The following is a 20,593-nucleotide window of genomic DNA, read 5'->3' as shown; positions in this document are numbered from 1 at the left end:
AGAGCAATAGGGAGGCGACTGGCTGCCCCGGCAAGGAGCAGCAGCAATGGGGGCCTTGTGCGAGCACCGGCTGCCTGCCGAGCCCAGACCTGAAACTAGGTCTCAGCCCGCTTGACTGCAGGGGAAGGGAGGGGAAGAGAAAAAAAAAGGCAGCATTTTCTCAGAGCAGGAAGAAGGGGAGGCCATGAGCGTTTCCTGTTGTGCAGCTGAAACAAGCAAAGACGTCATTACATTTACACTCCCTCAGGGTGTCAGCAGATTGAGGGCCAAAGTTCAGTCATTTCCAATGCACTGCAAGGAGGGAGGTTTTGGAGGAGAAACCAGCAGTGGCTTTATTGCTAACAGCGTTCTCTGCACTTGCATAGCAAAACAGCTAAGCAGCGTGTTACCAGGCTCAGCTGCAAAGTATCGTATGTGACTAGAAACAATATTTGCTCTGGAGCTGTGCTGCTCTTGTTTTTCTTGTACAGCTTGTATAAGAGTATTACTACAATACAGAAGTGCACTAAGCTCTCGCTACAGCCCATACTTCTGCAAACATCTGGAAATCAAGCCTTACGTATTTTTTGATCCCATGGAGTAAAACATGTTTTGTGAATGCATCTGGGGCACAACTAGAGTGTAAAACTACAGGATTCCCTTGTCAGATATGGCTGACAACCCAGCAAAGGGAATACAGATGCTTCTTTTCAATTTCACCTCTGTCCTTCTGAAGCAGATAAGGGCCACAAACTTAAGCAAAGGGATGAAAGCACAGGAATTGGTTAGTGGCATGCTGGAGTTCAGCGTCTGGTAACTGATTGTCTTACAGACTGTGCATCTGACCCTAAGTAAACCTTTGGTATACTTACCTGGAAAACGCAAGGAGAACCTGGATTGCAGTCCTACCCACCATTATTACCTGCCTAAGTTAAACATTAGAAAGACTTTTTTAATGGAAAGCACTGTTAAGAATCCAAATGGGACCATCTGGGAGGTTTCAGAGTCTCCACCACTAGAAGCTTTAAAGAGCTGTCCAACCACCCACCCATAGGAAACCATTTGGTTATAGCTGATCCTCCCCTGGGGCAGAGGCTTATAGAACACTCCCACTCATCATGAGACACATTCTAGACCCATTTTTGTTAGTTGCTGAACAACACTGCAAAATACAGTGATAAATACAGTCATTCCACAATAAGCACGTCGCACAACAACCTCTGGTGTCCAGGACACTAGACTTTTCCTCTGTATGCTGAATGAGACAGATTGGGTAGCAGTGCTCCACTTGATAGAAGCTGATTTTCAAACAGAGGCACTTAATTTAATGAACCTCAGTGAAAATGAGTGGAAAATGCTCTTCTGGATTCTCATTCTACCATCACTAGCTGAAGAAGAGTATCTTTATTGTGTTTCTGCAATAACCACCCTGTGGTCACACCAAGAACTGAAGCCAGCCTTTCAGCCCTGGTAATTTTGAGTATTAGAGCTTAAAGTAGGCAACCACCAGTCTGCCTCCTGGAGTCATAATAAATCATATCTTTTGTGGGAGATATGCAAAGCTTATGAAAACTGTTCATTTTACTATATATATATATATAAAAAATTAAGCAAAGATAGTATTTTTAATTATTTATAAAGTAGATTCTGGACACTTTTCAAAACATATTCTTCTGCAAGGATATGAGTTGGTTTGGTTGTTTTCTACCCTTTCCTTATATTTTTCAAAGACAGCTTATCTCGAAGATCCACTGCCCAGTTAAGCATGAAGAAACCTCTAATGGTTCTTGTTCTGACATTAGCATGAAGACTTAATCCTGAAGGTTGTCAGTCTAGCACTAGTCATCAGGACTGTTTTCAATATAAAAAAAGCAGACAAATGAGTCTTTGGTGATGGCAGTGACTTATAGTACACAATATACAGTCTTAGGAAGAAAATCTGATTTTAATTCTGCATCAAATCAAAGAAGCATTAACGTTAGCAAAGACAGTTTGAATTAGTTCAATATCAGAATCTGACCCTTAAAAATGCAGGTGCACTTTTAAATCAAAATCCAGTCTGAATCATATACAGCAATGGGGGAAGCAGTGATGTTCTCCTGAGAGAAGGAGAAAGGGGACAAAACCTTCAAAGTACTTTAAGCACACTTCCACTATGCACAGCATCCTAAACAACATGTAAGACAGCCATTCAATTTCCTGAAATTTGACCATAAAGCACTACACTCACTCAGGGTAAGCATGGTCAACTATTTTTAGTCCACTATCTGACAATGAAAAAAATGCACCCACAATTTGTACTTTTGACTGTGCTGAGACAATTGCCGCATGGCACAATCACAGCACGTGGCCAGGCTGTGTAACCACTCAGCACTGGCATATGGTATCACAATAGACATTTTTCATACATATATGGCTGCCTGCTGCAATATAGTGTCTGTTAAAAAACAGAGACTATAATATGGAACAACAGTGTTTTCACTCAACCATCAACGTCCTGAGACTTAATCTTCAGGTAATTATGACTTACTGTTCCATTAGTTGAAGAATAGTATTAAACCATCTCTACCATAGTTTGAGGTGAGAAGGTCCCAAGCATTCCCTGCAGTATACTTTGCATCTAAATATGACCCCAATATTTTTAAGAGCTGGATCTGTTGTGTTGGTTTTATTCATTTAAAGTTTGAAACTTAAAGCAAAGGGACAGATGCAAATTGTGAACTGGCCTAACTGTCAGTGCTGTTGGTATGCTGATGAAGACACGTGCTTTTTCACTCCAAAATAGAAGCTGGTTATCATAAGTACAAATACATATGGAAACCAAGTCTTAAAGCTGGCTGCCTACAAAATATTTAACACATTTACAGATTCACACAAAACAAGTTAAGCTTTTTACCCTTTACAACCCATCTGGGTTATACTTAGCACAAAGCCACTGTATCATATCACTTGGCAATTTAAACTACGTACCACATTTTCACAATTCTTTCACCTCCATTTGAAGAGATGTTTGAGAAGTGCAAGTGGAAAAACCATTATCTTGAGTTTTTTCCTTGAAGTGTCTCATCGCTAAAGGAATTCCCTCAAGCAATCCTATAAACAGATAATTAAAACATCCTGTGACACTGTTCTGAGGAAAACAAGGCAACTAAAGATGAAAAGGTCCAAGCTGCCGAACACCTGATAGCAGGTAATTGTTTATCTTCAGAGCACACATGGCAAAAACAGAAGTGGGGCGCTCGGTTTTCACCCAGCCTAAATATGGCACTATGTGCCCATCACTGAGAAGGACACAACCCAACCATCAGTGAAGGGGCAGCGATCAGAAATTCCTGAAGTATCCCCCATCATCTGTCTTCTCGTCTACTGCACTTGGGTGCCCCATGCCATGCTCTCCTGCCCCAGAAGGACCCTGACACCAGCACTGGTCCTTCCCCTCATGTACCTCAGGGGCTCTCCAGACACAGGGATGCACAACCTGCCATTCAGAAGCTGCTGAAAAAACACTGTGCTGCAAAGAGAAAAACACTACTGTGATTATGTCGTAAGGATTGGATTTAGGACAAAACCATAAATGTTAAATTTCAAATAGGATCATCCCATACACTGCAGGTGTGTGTGAGTGTCCATAAGGGTACAATGTGAAGAGTGTATATGTGTGTACACATGTACATACATACACTCTTATATGCGAGTTTATATATGTAAAATAATATATATGTATGCATATAGTATAAAATGTACATACATGTAAAAACTAAAGTTAACACATGAAAGTGATCTGGCTAAGTGGTACCAAAACCCTGTGACTGTAACTATCATTTGTAAGTAATGACTTAAGAGAGGTTCTTTAGAAAAAGCAGATTAAGTCCTGGATGCTAAGTGGAAGAAAAAGCAAACCCTTATTTCAGGGCTTGCTCGAGTATTTATATTTTATTTCAAATGTCTAACCAAGACAAACCAGATGTGAAAACCATTCTTAAGAACCTGCAGTTTTCAACAATAGGTAACCTAATTTCAAGAAACCAAAAGCAACTGCTAAAATATTTATTGAAATTGCTTTCATGGAAACAATGAGAAAACACTATAAAAATGTTAAAAATATTAAATCAACTTGACTGCTTCTGTATCTTATGAATTCAACAAGATCCTAGGCAACAATAATATTTAGAGTAAATATTTTTCTAATGGGAATAGCATTTTCACTCAAATTGACCAGATGATATCAATTAAAAAAACCCCAAAGGTTAGAATACAGAAAACACTTCTACTGACTTAAAAACAAAACTGCAATCCAGTGAGTACAAAGCTTGTTTAAGAAGACATTTACTTTTTCTTTCAGAGATCTTTCATAGGCTTTCTTTCCCTTACAGTGTTTTGAACTAAATTCAATCCAAATGATGAAAATCTGTTCACTAAAACTTCAGAAAGCACACGCTTACCAGTGTAAAATACTGCACAAGTGCACAAATATAAAGTTTAATATATCAAAGGCAAATCTAATACCAAGTTTTGTACTTATGCTCTAAACCCACTTAAAAAAGACAAACAGTGAAATAAATAAATAAAAATCAGTGATACAAAAATACAGTAACTTTCTACGTAATATCCCATCTGTTCCACCAGAAAACCATGCTGCAGCAAGCCACAGGGGCTACAGCTATGAAAAGCCCTTGTAGAGGAGCCAAACGCTGTAATGAGCAGTTTCAGCAGCCGTGGAAAACCGTACTAGCCACCACAGTAAGGAGGCAGCCCTCAGTGCACTCAGTGGGAACTCACCAGCTCATGTCCCATGGGCTAGGGGGACCCGGGCTGCCCACAATGTCCTCAGAGAGTTCCCCGGATTTTGCAAACCCAGGGTCAAACGTTTACATGTACCAGTAAAGCTGGGAAGCGCCGAGACGCAAGTGCTAGTTGTTTGAGGTTGTGGTGTTTTGACATTGTTTTTTACGGGAAAGTTTTGTCTCCAGAGTTACAGACGCAATAAACTGGATTTCCCCAACTCCTCCACAGACCACACCTCCCGATGCTGCTCCCTGTTCTTGTACTGTGCGTCTAGTATCTGCACACAGAAATAGTTTCTGGAACATGGGAACGAGCACCCTAGTATGCCTGCTACCCCTGAGGCTCATTAAAAATAGGAGCTGCTGTTGCATGCCAGATGCTTGCTCACTGTTGTGTGCCTTGCAGCAGATGAAGTGCAAGTCTTCCAGCCACTCAGGCACAAGAGGCAAGCAGGAGAGACCCAGATCAAAGAAGTACGAAGGGGTGCTCTGTTATGGTTAGGAAGGCCAATTAAGGTGCACGTCCCTCTCCTTCCAGCTGGCAAAGTCTCAGGTACTCAGGATTAAGCAGTAAGAATTTACTTCTGCTGCCTCTATTATTATTCATTAGGTGTGTGTTAAAAAGATACCCCACACTTCCAGCCTTTGGTTGCAATATCACACCAAATACAGGTGTTGGGGCAAGGTCTAAGTTCTTTCAACCATGCTTGTAAAGGCTTTGCTTTTGCTCCAGGTCATCATCTCCAGAACAAATGTTGGAATTGTAGAACCCTAGGCAATTAAGAGACCATACCTGGACTGGAGGGAATTCATGAGCCAACACATTATCATAGCTCTCATTAATAAAATAATAAACTGTGCAATTACAGCGGGTTGTACACATACCTCAGGGTATGCAGTAAGGCACAAATTTAGAAATGGAATGCTTCCAACAACCAACAACTTAAACAGGCAAGGATCCTTATCAAATGATTAGGTTACTCAAGAATTACTTCAACAAATGGCCCTTTTTGCCCAAGGTTACACATTCTAAAATTATATCATAAGCTTTGGTTGATTTGGGTTTTTCATCTTCCTTTATTTTGTTTTAGCATTTAAGAAAAGAAACTAGCTCATCTCCCCTCTAATCAACCCATCAGGTGCAAGATTCTATGAAAAATTACATCTAGAAATGGGGAAGTGCAAACAGAAACCCAGCGAGCAGTGATAAGCTAATTCAGACCATTGCGACTGGTCTTCAGACGGAGGACTACGCACATAGGAGAGGCAGGTTACATTAAAATGAAGCATCATACTAGAACCTTGCAAACCTATCGTAAATATTGTTCTCCTGTATCTTTTTATGCTGGACTGAAATTATGCCACCTTAAACAAGAAGGTATCAGACCTCACTAAAACTATACATATATATATATATATAAATTATATGATGCACAAGCTGAAATGACATGGAAGTTTCTCACACCTTAATAAGCAGTTCTAAACCCAGACAATGGAATTTCACTGAGAAACAAGCATACAGCACAGGTAAGGTACAGTCAAGGCTCCAAGCTCACAAATTCTGCTAGAACTATGATGCCGTCAGGAACCCAGAAAGTTCCTTTCTCAAATGGGTTATAACTAAAAAAAAGCTAAAACCACAGCTCTGAGCCACTGTCAGTTTCAACACTTGTACGTAAGACTTCACACATTTTATATTCAAATCACAATGAAAGCACCTTGGGGTAGATAATACATCTTTTCTTTCCAAATTACCTTCTACCATCTGGCAACGTAACTATCATTTCTGTTGAGAGTGCCTTTTGTTTTATGTCTCCCCTGCCTGAAGCATCCAGAGGCTGTTTCCATGTAGACAGTTCCTCCAATATTCTCACCTAGTGTTACTATATCCAATAGAAGAGCAGACCTTCAGAGCAGGCTGAAGGTTTCCATTTATAGGCTGAGACAGTCACAAGGAACACTATTTCAGCAGTATAAGTCCTACCTACAGCTGATGGCAAAATCCTGGCCTCAAGGAAAAGAAAATAAATAATAAAATCAATAACAACTTCCTATTCTGCACTTTTATTGAAGTCAGGATTTGATCCAAAATGACAGCGTTTTCATTTTATTCACAAGAGACAAGGCAGTTCACACAGTAACACAAGCTGTGCCGAGCACAGTTTGGTGTCATCTTCTCGGCTGTGGGGCATTGATTAGAAAACTGTGAGATGAGGGCAAGATTGCTTTGGGCTTGCCACCGGAGGAAGGGAAGGTCAAGCAACAAGATAACAAGTGTTGGCATGATGCAAGTGGGGTTTTTTTTATTATATCTTTTCTTTACGTAATCTATTTACACAGGTAATCTGTTCATGGATTGACTTTTTGGTCATGTTCCCACAGCCACGAGACCTGGCACCACAAGTTCAGCCATGGTGCTGAAATGGGTGTCCTAACAGGGGAGTGAGAGGTCATGAGCACCACGTACAAGCTGACTATCATGCACCACCAATGACAGGGCCTCAGAAACGATCCTCTAGCCTACTGACTAGAGCAAGAGTGATATGATTATGCCCTTCAGGAACAAAAGGATGAAAAAAGAATTCAAAGTGCTTCAACTTAGAGGACAAACATCTTCAGGGTCCAACAAGACATGACCTTAGCTCCATCAGTCATAGGCAATAAAATTGGCCATGCTCAATTACTGACTGTTAGCATCAATGCATCAGCAATGTACCAGGAACAGTGAATAATGCTTTAGAAAGACCATGTGGTCATAGATACCTGTATACACACTTGTGAAATAAATGCCAATACTCACACATAAATAAGTAAGTTCATTTGCGTTAGTTAAAATAAGTAAGAAGTTACACCTACATTGAATCTAGGACAAATCTTCCTCTCAGTGACAAACAAGCCAGACCTGCAACCATGACCTCTTATTAAGTTATTCCAGGTATATGGTACTGTGAATGAGAACATGACTGGATGCAGAAACTATGGTCACATAAAGGTATAGTATATATGCATATACGTATGCATGCATACTTAAGTATTTCTTCATGCAGTGTAGCAACTCCTTTCAAATTTCTGGTGTAACTTTTATTTTTATAGGAAACCTCATAGCAGGGGCAAAAAACGCATTTTTGGCTGAGATAAAAACAGGTATAATCTCCTCATCTGGATGTAACACTGAATTATGTAATGATGCTGGGAAACACGGCTGTTTTCTAGTGTTTGAGCCTGTAAATAGCCACAAAATCTATTTATTACACTCTTGGCTTGCCAGACAACCCACTTGACTGAGAATGAGTTAGTTAAAATTGGTTTCATTTATTCCCCTGCTTGCTAGTTAAGTGGGTTGAACTATTGACCAGGATCAAATGATACTGCAACTAAATTAAATCAAAACAGTGCATAAGCAAAACGTAAAGAGAAATACCTGCAAGTACTGAGCAAGATAAGGCAGCACTGTATCCTGTGTGTAAATGAGCAGTGGAGATGTCAAACAATGGAAGTTAGAGGATGTTACAGTGTATCCACGATGTTGCCTTCTCTAGGATCTTAGTTACTCAAGATGCGCTTGTACAACTGGCGAGTGAACAGGGATTTGAAAGGCTAAATAAATACTAAAATTCTTTAGTTTGAGGTCTTAAAGGGAGACCTGCTCTGATAAAAAAATAACTGCTTGTAGGCAACTACAATCCACTGACAGTTTCATTAGAACCCTCCTTCCCCAGCCTACTTACCTTTCTCTCTGGGCCTCATTCTCAATCAGCACACATCCAAAAACGTGTGCTTAGCATCTTTATTTTCTTCTTTCATTACTAGGGCTGTGAGAGAGAAAGAAACTTACAAGGTTTCTCTCATAATCAATCCATTTGTGAAAAATATGCTGCACTGAAACCTTGGAGAGGCGTGCGTAAAGGAACTCCATCGTCACATGTGTCTTTCCTGCCATGTAGGGAGTAATCTGGGGAGCAAGGGAAGGAATGCCAGGGTATATCTACTGAAAGCTACTTCGCCATTACTACAGAAGAACAAGCAAAGACCCCAGACACACTGCTATAAAGCATCATATAGAGGACACAGACCAAAAGTAAGGCAGAGGTTCTTCTTCTTGTACACTTATCTTTTACAACTGAATGTGTCTGGGTCAACCTGACATCATGAAAGTTTCAGGTTTATCAACTCTGCACCTGTACAACCACGAAGCAAAACAAGCATTTCCAAAGTGCTCTATAAATGCGCCTTGTCCTTGCTCCAAAAAAGAAGTTTTGGGGGATCTGATATCCTTCCATCTCCTTGTCTATAACTTTCTCACCTCTCTGCCACGCTTGTTCATAAAAGCAACATACAGAGTGATGAATTTTTGTCCATGAAGAGATCACTAATTTAATGGAATCATTGCACAGCTATGTGATAACAGTTTAAAACTAACAGTGAGCTGAGCTAAAAACAAAGCAGAGAAAATGAAGGAACTGTATTTCATCCTTTTGTCCCCCAACACTTCACAGACCTGCCATCTTGTCAATAACAAATAAAGGTGCTAGGGGAACCTTCATAGTGCTCCATCCCTGGCAGTGTTCAAGGCCAGGTTGGATGAAGCCTTGGGTGGGATGGTTTAGTGTGAGGTGTCCCTGCCCATGGCAGGGGGGTTGGAACTAGATGATCTTGAGGTCCTTTCCAACCCTAACTATTCTATGATTCTCTACTACGTTCTGGAACTGATTCGTACTGGAACTGATCTACGTAGCAGATCCAGATCCAACTTACAGCCTTACTTCTTTACAAAAACACAGACGACTCAAAACTGCCCCACTAATTACTCTGAATTATGTGGTAGTTTTACTAATCCATGGTTGATTCCAAAGTTTTTCACGAATACTTGACATTACCTCTACGATAAATAAGGTGAAAGATGAGTACGACTTGTGTATTTTTTTAATTAGTAATTAAGTTAATCAGAGATTAAAAACGAAAAAAGACATGACTGTCATACATTAAACATGACAGATAGTTTACTAGACCAACTGTATTGCTCTCTCCATCCCAACATTTTGCCACCCTACCAACCTACTGCAGAGGTAGCAACACTGCACTTGGCATTACTGTAGCTCTGTAACAAACACCTTTCTGTGAGTTTGTGTTTCATGAAGATCATGCTAACATCACTAACATCATTTCCTACTCAAGCATATTACATAAATGAGTCCTACTCTTACACTTACCACAGATTTCTTCAGGTGTATTACTAACATTTTGCTAAGTCTGTATTGAAAATTAACTGTAGCTTACAAAATCAGATACACGTAGCTTATCCATTATTTAAGTCTTAAGAAAACAAGGATTCTAGCAAAGCTGCACTGTGAAAATATGCACTAACTTTTGGAGGAATTCTGCTACTGTTGTAGGCCCAAACACAAAATAATGGAACAGGCTGCAAGTTCTGTTTGACACAATTTTACTAAGAATGTTGGAAGAAATTATATTCACGTAGCTTTGCAGAGATTTTAAAGCCAACTCTCTTTAAGAACCTAGGATCACGACCTCTCCTGGTGACCAGAACAGACTATCATGTTACACGGCATCAAGAGGTCCAACTCCACGGTCTCAAAGTTCACAGTTAAATTCTACCTTTACCAAAGTGTAGAAAGTTTTACTGACCTAAATAGGATAGGGAATTTGGTTGTACGAGCCTATGAATGTCTAGCCAAAAATAAATACCTTTTCCACTAAAGAACCATTTTATCTCAAACAAATGCAAGGGGAAAAAAACTTCCATACACAGCTTCAGAAACTATGTTCATAACCATAACTGGTTTTAAATGGGAAAAAGCAAAAACTAGTCCACCTATATTGTTACAGAAGACCATGAATTGTACTTGATTTTCTCTTCTACAACATCAGCAAAATAGTTTTATAAATTTGACTCTCAATATGAATCAGCATTCACAGGTGTCATAGAGGACTGTCAGCATGCACAGATGTCACTTAACCAGGGGCCTACAATAGTCTCTAGAGCATCCCTTTTTCATTGCTTACACTTGTACAGAAATAAAGAAAACACTTTCAAAACCCACATAAATTGACAGTAGTTAGAGCAAATAGAGACATATTTTCAAGCTAACTGAACTATTTATTTTAGCTGCCTTTGAAAGCCAAGGGACATGAAACTCCACATACTTTTAGAACTTTTGTGAACAGTCTATGCTCAAAATGAACTACACTGAGCGATAAAGACTGTTAATAGATGCCAGCAACGTAGCCTCTGTTGAATACTGACTTTGGTCTAAATTAAATGGGTTTTGTTCTAACTAAACAGCATCACATCTTGTTGTCAATGATGGGTAACCCCAGTTATTATCTTTCTTGACACCCTACACGTGTTTTGGTTTAATGCAAACCACAAATACGAAATACATACATGGATCGGTCCATGTATCTTATTTAAACAAACCAAAAGAAACCCCAACATGCAAGAGAACCCCACTGACTAATAAAACTAATTCTGATAAGCTTGATCCTGCCCTGTTAGACTTTCTTAAACATAAACCTCCGTTCAGCCTAAGCACAGATATTACTCTATGGGGAAACTGTTCATTAAGTAATACTATTTCAACAAAATTAAGCATTCTGCTCTACTAAATTCTCTGAGATAATATCACGTTCTACTATGTATAACTAGAAAATTCTCTCAACTTTTTAAATTGCTTATTAGAAAACATCCGGTACTACTCCATACTCATAAATCACTTGGTAAGGGGTGCACCCAAGCTCCAGCAGTCCACCACCAAGCCCAGTGGAGGAAAATTCCAGGCATGCGCTTAGGGTTTGGGAAGGTGAGGAAGATTAAGTTAAGATAGTCAGGCCAGCAGCAATACTAGCCTTTATAGCCAAAAAAGTCTAAACTTAACTTTACACTATATAAAATAACTGGAAGGGTGGGGGAGTATGATGCTTTGTTTTTTAATTAGCATTTTCTTATGGAGAGGGTCAAACCCTACTTTACCACATTACCTTTAAGCCACCTGACACTGTAATTTCTTTTTCCTTTGGCTCCTCCGGTTTTCACTTTCCTATTAAACTGAACTATAAATGCAAATTATCTAACCGCTTTCCTTTGTATGGAACTTCCAACTAACGGCTGTCTAAAACCGAAACTTTCTGTAGCAATCACACCTTGAGTTCCTCCTGTATGGCACAACAGCAATTAAAGCATACCTTTCAAAAAAAGGCTGTACATCCTTCCCCCACCCCTTAGCAGCTTACATAAATCAGAGATTTTAGCTGCAGCAGTTTATTACAACTGATGCAATGAAGTGAACTTCCATCCTTAAGAACAGAGATTCTTTACAATTGTTTTTGTGCAGGATGAATTTTCTTGTACATTGCGGCTGCATTTTTCAGACCCTGACAGAACTGTCAATCACAAGAAAAAAACCACAATGAAATAATTTACTGCTAAACACAAACCGAGGTGTAACAAAACAAACCCATGCGCACATGCAGTGGCCGCAAACCCATTGCCAGCTACATTATTACATCACTTACAGTCTGTGTCATTTTTAGAAAGAACTTTTTATTGAGACCAAGTCTACGCTGACAGAGGCAGAACGTCCACACATAAACTCAGAAAAAAAATAATCATATAACCACTGCACAAAATTGTCCCATCAGCAGAACCATGTACTGGGGGGATTTATATCAGGTAATTACATTCACATCGGTACACTGTATTACTTTAAGAATACCACCATCGAAGTGGTGTATTTTTGGCAGGTGCACCCTGAGACCCCCAACCAGAGAAAGCAGAGCAAAAAAAAAAAACACATCTAGGTCTTTGCTTACTGACAATCTATGAAAAAGTAAAAAGCAATACTCAGTTTCGAGAAACAGTAAAAGAGGCATGCCCAGGGCAGACCAAGGAAATACAGAAATACAAGCAATGCTGTGATCATTAACAGCTGTGGTCCACATTCCACTGCTATTACCCTGACATACGATTCTGAGTGTCCATTCTGCAGATGCACAAAATGCGTTGTAAAATTAAAATAAGTACCTAGAATCCACAAAACTTCTTCAGAGCAAGGAGAAACACTTCTGTTTAGACCACATTAATGATGGCAAGAAATCAATCACAAAAAACATTTATTAATAACAGTCAAGAGACTTTTAATTTGACAGACAAAATTGCACATGATACATGTATGTCTTCTGATTGTTTCATATTGGGGATTTGGAAACACTATATCAGATTGTTTCCTCTACTCATACCCTCTCACACCTTTTCCATGCTCATAGCTTTGTGGGAGAGGCTTCTGGGGACAAATCTTAGTGGGGATAACCTGTTAAAAATGAGTGGTTAGGGTAAAGCCAGTTGTTTAATTTAAGAACAGATGTTCAAAATACTAAAATACTGGTGCCTCCCACTTTCTATTTCAGTTAAAGAAAAAAATATAGCCTGATGTTTCCAGGGATTAACTTATTTTTTAAATTCACTGATGATTTAAGATCTAAGTAGGTGCTCACTAATCGGTTATCATGGAACAACTTCTAATACTTCTATTTACAGCGATTTTTTTCTCTCAGGCTATCACAGACAAGCCCCTTTACAAGTCCTAATTTTACCTGGGAATGAAAAATATGCCCCGATTAATTCCTTTTTAATATTTCCTGCTGAAACACAACAGTTGTTGCAAAGTCTGATGAAAAAATGTTTAAGCCCCCAAAAGAGAAACAAAACTGTACAAAGCAGCTATTTCCCATTAAAATGGCACAGCCAGCTTGAAACGTTCATTCTTCTGTGGTAATTCTGTGTTACTTAGCATCCATAATTACTGATTGAAACCTGGGAAAAATACTGTTATCCATTTTCCATCTAGCTTACGCTTCCCCTTGCTGTTTCTTCACTTCTTCAGGAACTGCTAGATAGTTCCTTCTACTGAAGAAACAAAAAAGCACAGTTTAATCAGAGGAGTAAACCAAGTAACTACCAGAACACTTATTATAATCTGTAACATACTACTGCAGAGATGCTGCTTAAGAAATCTGTAAAGGAAAAGATAACCTGCCTCTTTAAACACAAGAATTTTTAAACCAGTTTCCTCATAACTTATCGGACCTTTTTCAAACAGCAAAGGTATGCAGCCTCTGCTTTAACACTTCTATGGAGCTCCCAAGAGTATTAGTAATTAACTCTTGCTGAAGACTTTCCCCACCAGATCTAGTGATAATTATGTATTCCTCCTGCTAGGAGGACCAATAATTTAAAGCTGAACACTGTCAGGTTCACTAGCTCTCAATGACTGAGGTAAGATGGGTAAACATTTTCCTCTCTTCACCCTGCGTGAAGTCCATTGACACAAACAACCAACTTTTGCTGGCCCTGATTTATGTTAGGACCTAAGAAGGCAGAGAAAGTTAGTAGTTAGGTCTGGCAATTTACCTGGAATTCTTTCACAGAACCCAGTGAGAACTACATGGAAGCAAGTACTTGCTGAGCTTTACTTACAGAGCTGGATGAACAACTATTAGTAAAACTGACCACAGTTTTTCACAAAGCCCCACCATACTCCAATTTGAGAAGCAGCTTGCCGTATTTCATAATACAAGTCACAGTTATGTGACTTGTATACTCTACAGTAATACTATTCAATAGCAAGCATTTTTTTTTTTTCTGTGATGGGTAAGTATTGCATTCTTTCACTCATAAACTGTAAATCATTTCTGCCAGCTACACAGCTCCTGTATTCCCATTACCTTACCCAATACAGTTAAATTTCAAAAGTAGGAGCAGTAACTTTCCCTGCGGATGACTCCAAAATGATGAGAGGAACATGCAAAATGGTACTCACTACTTTCACTTTCATTTAAACCCAACTCACCTTAATTCTTCTAAAAACAACCTAAATAAATGAATACGCAAAGAAGTTTGGCAAAATGTTCAACAATTAACATTCTGCTTTAAAAACTTCCAGCTTTGGTTACAAACATGTGGACCAGCGTCATAAGTTTACTCATATAACCAAGTCCAGCCAATGGTATTAGAAATAGTTAAACGTCAAAAAAGAATGGCCTTGTAGGGTGCCACCACATAAACTAAACAAGATATACTGCCAAACGCTCAAGCAGACACATGTACCATTATTCAGCAAGGACCACATGAATTCATATGGCTCTCTGTTTTGTCTTCATAGTAACAAGAAGGTTTGTAAACAGATCACACATATGAGGCAATCTAGTCACTTGAGAATCTAAAAATCTGCCTTTGTAAAGAAGCATTCTGCCCTGTTGCCACACAGTTGGACTTAGATACACAATTAAAAGTCCTCTGTGCTTTTTCGGGACAAGTGCTGCTCAATTTTATTGCTATTCGTAGCAGTGATATTTCATCATGCCACGTCAGGATGTATGTAACTCCTATGCCCAATAGCCATTGGAAAATAATGCCAACACAACAGCCTATAAAGCATAAAAAAATTGGATTGTTCTATCAACAGAAGTAATGACACCCTTACCATACCGCTACTGCCTGCACAGCTGAAAGCCAGAGTAACCTTAAATGTATTTACAGATGACAGTAGCGACTTCATTAAACTCACATAGAAAAAAACCCTCACAGCTTCAGCTACAACACTGACATTTAATTTTATTTTTTTTTTAATGAGGCAAAGCAAAAAAAGTAATGAAGAAAGTTTCAGATAATCCATACCTGAAGGTTCAGAAGTATCTCCTGATGGGAAGGCTAAGGAAAGATTTAACACTTTACTGTAAATAAAAATAACCCACAGGTTATTTAGCATTTATCTAAATATGTCCACATGCTGCAAACCTAGCAGGCAGAGACCCTCCTATCTTTAAAAACAGATGCATTTCTTTAGCACGTCTGTATATCATTTTCACTATCGAAATACTGAGGATTCTACACTACGTCCTCATAACCTGAGGATCAAACTCCTCTCGTGGTCTGCGGTAATTCACAACAACAACAGGATTTAGAAACTGGGCCCATTGAATCTGTACCCAGTTACACCAGTAGTTCTTTTAATTCGGTAATTACCGCAAGTACCCGGTGTCCCCAGAACTCCTGCCGATGACCGGAGCCCCCTTGTGCTGGGAGCTGCGCAGACACAGAACAGAAGGCACCGACCGGCTGTACGCACAGCCCCATGGCACACAGTAACACAAACCTATCCATTAATGGTTTGCTTTTGCCACCCTGACCACTTCATCTACTTCTTCCGTAGTAATTGACAGTACAGATTAATTAGAAGAACAAAAATAAAACCCCAAAGTAACACCCTTGACTAAGGAGGCATAAAATGGTTTCTATAGTATTTCATAACGCACAAAACCAGACAGGTTTTACACTGAAGTTGACTTCATTTTAAAAATGAGAGAAGGGAAATTATTTGGCTGAGTATTTATGCTGAAACTCATTAGTATTTCTATTAGCTTAATTTAAAAGGGCATTTATTAATTCGTGTCATTAAAAAACCTTTTAATATTTGATGAGAAGCTTAATTTCAGCAATTATCATATAAAGGTGAAGGGAGGGGGGGGAAATACCCAAACCTGAACATAAACAACATTTGACCGCTACTGCCAACTAATAAGAAAAACAGATAACCTTTTTTTCTGGGAAATTAAGCTCGGAGGACTTTTATCGTTGTCCCGGGGCGAGCCCCGGCCGCCTGCCCACAGAGACAAGCCGCGCTAGCCCGCTGCCGGCCGAGCCCCCGGGCCGGATGTACTGAGGCGGCGGGGCCTCCCGCTGCCTGCCCCCCCTCGCGGGTCGGGGCTCCCGGGGCAGCACCTGGCGCGCAGACATCCCCTCCCTCACACCGCGGGTAATGCCGTACCGCCCGGCACGGAGGGAGGTCGGCGCGGACTGCGGGGCATCACCCGGGGCTTTCCTTTCCTTTCCTTTCTCCTCCCCTCAGCTCCGCTCCGCTCCTCTCCTCTCCTCTCGCCGCTTGCCCCCAGCGGCGGGGACAAGGCGACGCAGCCCGCGGCGCCCGTCCCTGCGCGCCTCCCGCCGCGGTGCTGGCGTGAGGTATCCTATGCGACAAGCGCGGACGTGCCGCTTACATAATCACCGCCGGCCGCACACGTACCCCGCGTTACATAAGGGACCGTGCGCCCGGCGGCCCCCGCGCCGCCGCCCCCGAGACAGCCCCGCCGGCGGGCGGCCCGGGGGGAAGGAGGCAGGGCAGCAGGGAGGGCCCCGGCCGAGCCCCTCGTTAACCCCCTTCCTGTGGCGTTTACACGTCATGGAACATTCCCGGAACGGGCCAGCGTCCCACCCACTTCAGGGAACAGTCACCGCGGCGCAGCGCGCACACGCTCACTCACGCGCACCCCGGCGCGGCGGCGGCGGCGGGGCTCCCCGCACGGACGCGCACCCCCTGTGCCCGCCGGCCCCTCTCCGCACCTCCCGGGGACGGCATGGCAGCCGGAGGCACCCCACCGCGTACCCCGCTGCCGCCGGCGCGCTGCCTGCCGCCGCGCCGGGTGGCCCCCGGCTTCCCCCCTGCAGGGCACCCCCTCAACATCCCCGGAGGGCGCCGGAAGCCGCGGAGAGAGCCCCGCCAGGCTGGCCCCCCCCAGGCGGGCGCTTGTCCCCGGTGGTGACCATGCCTGTTCCCCGCCACAGGAGGGGATTACGCAAGGCAGCCTGCTCCTCATCTGCATACGCTCACAAGCTGGGTATTCCCCGCATTTCCTAACGGCGTGACACCGACAAAGGCCGGACCGCGGCCCCCTCCCGCGCCAGCTCAGCGGGGCGCCGGGCCGGGAGGAGGGCCGCCGGCCGTGGTGCCCCGGGGCCGGTGCCGCCGGCTGCCAGCGCCCCGAGCCGCCGCCACAGAGGTGACTTACCGGTCCGGCGGTTTTACAGCCCCGCCGGCTTCCTCCGCCGGCGCCCTCCCCCGCGCCTCCCGCCGCCTGCCCTCCATTTACCCCCTCAGCCCCGCGGCCGGGGGCGCCCGGCGGCGGCTCCCCCTGCTCGCTGCTCGGGCGGCCCTCGGAGCGCCGGCGCCGGACCCCCCGGCTTGGCAGCCGCCCTCTGCGCCGCGGCCCGCACCCCGACCCCGCGGCGCCCCGCATCCAGGCCCTCCGCCGGCGTGCCCCCCGCAGGCGGCTCGGCGCGGCTGTCAGCTGGTGCCGCTGACAGGGTACGAGCGGCGGGCGGGGGAGGAGGGGGCTGCCCGCAGTAGCCGCTGCTGCTCACCTGGAGAATCACCGCGGGCAAGGAGGGAAGCCCTCCCGGTGCCCTTGCTGCCGCTGCGGATCCCGCCGGGCGCTCTCGTCGCTCCTTTGCTAAGGGCTTGCCTGGAGGAGCGAGGTGGCTCGCGGTGCTTCTTTATATGTACGGACAGACAGCGATATTCCAGTGGCCGAGCGGAGCCCGCTTCACGCATTTGTCTGCAGGCAGGTCATTCCGCTCCCTCTCTTTGGGCAGGATCACCACCATCGCCCTGGCAGCGGCGGAGGGGCCGGTGTTGCACTCGGGGGAGAGGCGGCGGCCCGGGAGCCGCAGCCCGCGCTGCCCGGGGCGGGGGGAGCGCTGGCGCTGCGGGCCGGTCTTGCCGGGCTATTCCTGGCACCACTTCCCAGAACACAACTTACGGGGAGGCGAGCGCGGAGCGAGCGCGGGGAGCGCGCCGCCCGTGACGTCACCGGGTCCCCCCGCGCGCCGGCGGGGGAGCGAGCGAGCGAGCGAGCGAGCGGGGCGCGACCGGCAGCGCCCGGCCGCGGGGTGATGGGCGATGCCCGCCCGCGTGTGTGTGCGTGTGTGTGTGTGCGTGTGAGGCGGCGAGGGGCGAGGTGAGCCGTGCAGCCGGCGAGGGGAGGGAGGGAGGGAGGGAGGGAGGAGGCAGGGCTTCGGAGGGCGAAGCCGCGGCCTCTCCCCGCCGGCGGAGATCGCCGCTCCCCCTCCCCCTCCCCGCCGAGGGAACTCCCAGGAGAGCCGGTCCCGACTTGCCGCGCGTCCTCCCGGCCCCAGAATTTCCTCCCTCCTCCTGCGAGGAGGAGGAGGAGGAGGAGGAGGACGCGGGATCCTCCTGCCCGCTCCCCTCCCTGCGCTTCCTCGTTCCTCCGCGCCCCGCTCCCTCCTGCCCGGGATCGCGCTATCTGTCAGGGAGAACAATACCGCACCGGGACCCCCGCTGCCGGCTTCACCACCCGCCCTGCCCCCGGCGCCACCGAAACCGGGCAAAGCTCTGCCCGCCGCGCAGGCGGGCACCCGACCCTCTCACCCCTTAGGACACGGCCCATGCAAGCGGTCCGCAGAGGGCAGAGAGCCGCGCCGGGCTCCGCCGCACACACACGCGTTTATTTTAACAGCCTCTCGCCGCCAGCGCGGCCCGTGACCGCGACAGGACAGTGCCGGCGGGGACACGCACCACCGCCACCGCCGCCGCCGCCACCATCTCACGCCGGCTTAACGCCCGCCCGGCGACCGCGGCCCCGCTTCCCCTCGCCGCCGCCGCCGCCGCTCACGGGGCCTCCTGCAGCCAATGAGCGCCAGCAACGTCCGGCAACGGGGCGGGGCCGGGGCCGGTGGCGGGGCCGGTCTCCCGCAGCAGCCAGCACCCCCCGCAGCCCCGGGGCGGGGCGGGGCAGGGCCGGGGCGCCGCAGGGGGAATACCCTCCTGGCGGGGCGGGGCGTGCGCTTCCGGGGAGCGTCCCACCGCTGCCCGGCGGCCCGGCGGTCGGCTGACCGACCGCGGCTGAACCCGGACCCGGGGCAGGTCCCGCGGCCCCGCTGGCAGCGGCTGCGAGTTGCGTAAAGCCGCGGGGAGCAGCGGCCGTGTTTCCGCAGCGGGGAAGCCCGGGCGGCGCAGGGGTACGTGCCCGGGCTCCGGTCTCGCTGGGCACAGGGGAGTGCTGCCTTTGCGAAAGCGGGTCTGCCTTTAATTTCCAGAGCAGAACAGCCTTTCGAGAAAGCCACTCAATCGCACGTGAAGGCTGCCGTGAGTTGATTCGATGTGATGCCAACTCTCACTGTGACATCGGAAGTCATACCAGCACCTGAGATTTTTTGGTAAATAGCCTCATGGATGAAAGGGAAAGAGTGTACGCATAAATCCTGAAAGCTGTAGTTCTTACAGCAGATGCCATGGCAAATAAAACCAGTATTTCATAATTTCAGTGGCTGAGAACTCCTGCGGCTGTTAGGGACTAGTAACAATTCTGTACTTGGGGTCGGTAATAAAGGGCACAGAACCTACTGATAAATAGCCTGTCATGCTATCGTGGCCCATGGCCTCTGTTGGCTTTGGTGGCCCCTGGCTCAGGCTCACAGGCTCCACTGCGCTCAGCCCAGGCAGTGCAGGAGTCTCAGGGATTCTTGGGATGTGCCTCAAGTGATGCAGGCACAAGCATCTGGCATGATTACAGTTTTAGGATAACATAATTCCTGTCACATAAAAGGCTTGCTCCTGCAAGCTTCTTCAGTGCTAAGAGGACTGAACCACAGCTGACAGTCTCTTCCTCCTTGTTAAGTTTGTAAGCATGCCTGTCTTTGTTTTCCTGATTTTCAGTGCAAGTGATACTGTCATTGCTGACACTGAGTATTGTTTGACTGGAATTATTCTGTCTGAGTAAACATATTGACCTTAGGCTTGTGATCTTTATTTGATGTTATGTCAGAATAAGTCAGTGGGAGACAGGAGTGCTTAGGATTTGTTTTGAACTGAGGATTTCCCATCCTGCCACATTCCACAGCAACTGTGTTTACCTCTGCCCCAAATGATGGCTGCCAGTACCTTTCCTTTGGGAAGCTGCAGGATTCTGCCCAGCACCTTTGACTCCTTGCTGCATGTTCTGCTTCTCTCCTGCCTTTC

At 45.3% G+C, this 20,593-nt stretch overlaps 1 protein-coding gene across 4 annotated transcripts in view; it reads right to left on the bottom strand.

Moving 5' to 3' along the window:
- The window catches only part of HIVEP2 (HIVEP zinc finger 2), a 146,835-nt gene extending 128,218 nt beyond the window's left edge, over positions 1-18,617 (bottom strand). For 3 of the 4 annotated variants that reach the window (XM_065680696.1, XM_065680695.1, XM_065680697.1), the window contains exon 1: positions 17,977-18,617. The gene's annotated coding sequence lies outside the window, so the exon portion shown is untranslated. Of the gene's footprint in view, positions 1-16,606; positions 17,231-17,976 lie in introns of those variants that run through there. The other variant, XM_065680698.1, reaches the window with a different exon arrangement.
- Positions 18,618-20,593: the final 1,976 nt, after the last annotated feature.

The sequence above is a fragment of the Lathamus discolor genome, chromosome 5, assembly GCF_037157495.1.
Source record: "Lathamus discolor isolate bLatDis1 chromosome 5, bLatDis1.hap1, whole genome shotgun sequence".
NCBI classification, from domain to species: domain Eukaryota; kingdom Metazoa; phylum Chordata; class Aves; order Psittaciformes; family Psittacidae; genus Lathamus; species Lathamus discolor.
This window is presented reverse-complemented; position numbering and strand designations above follow the sequence as displayed.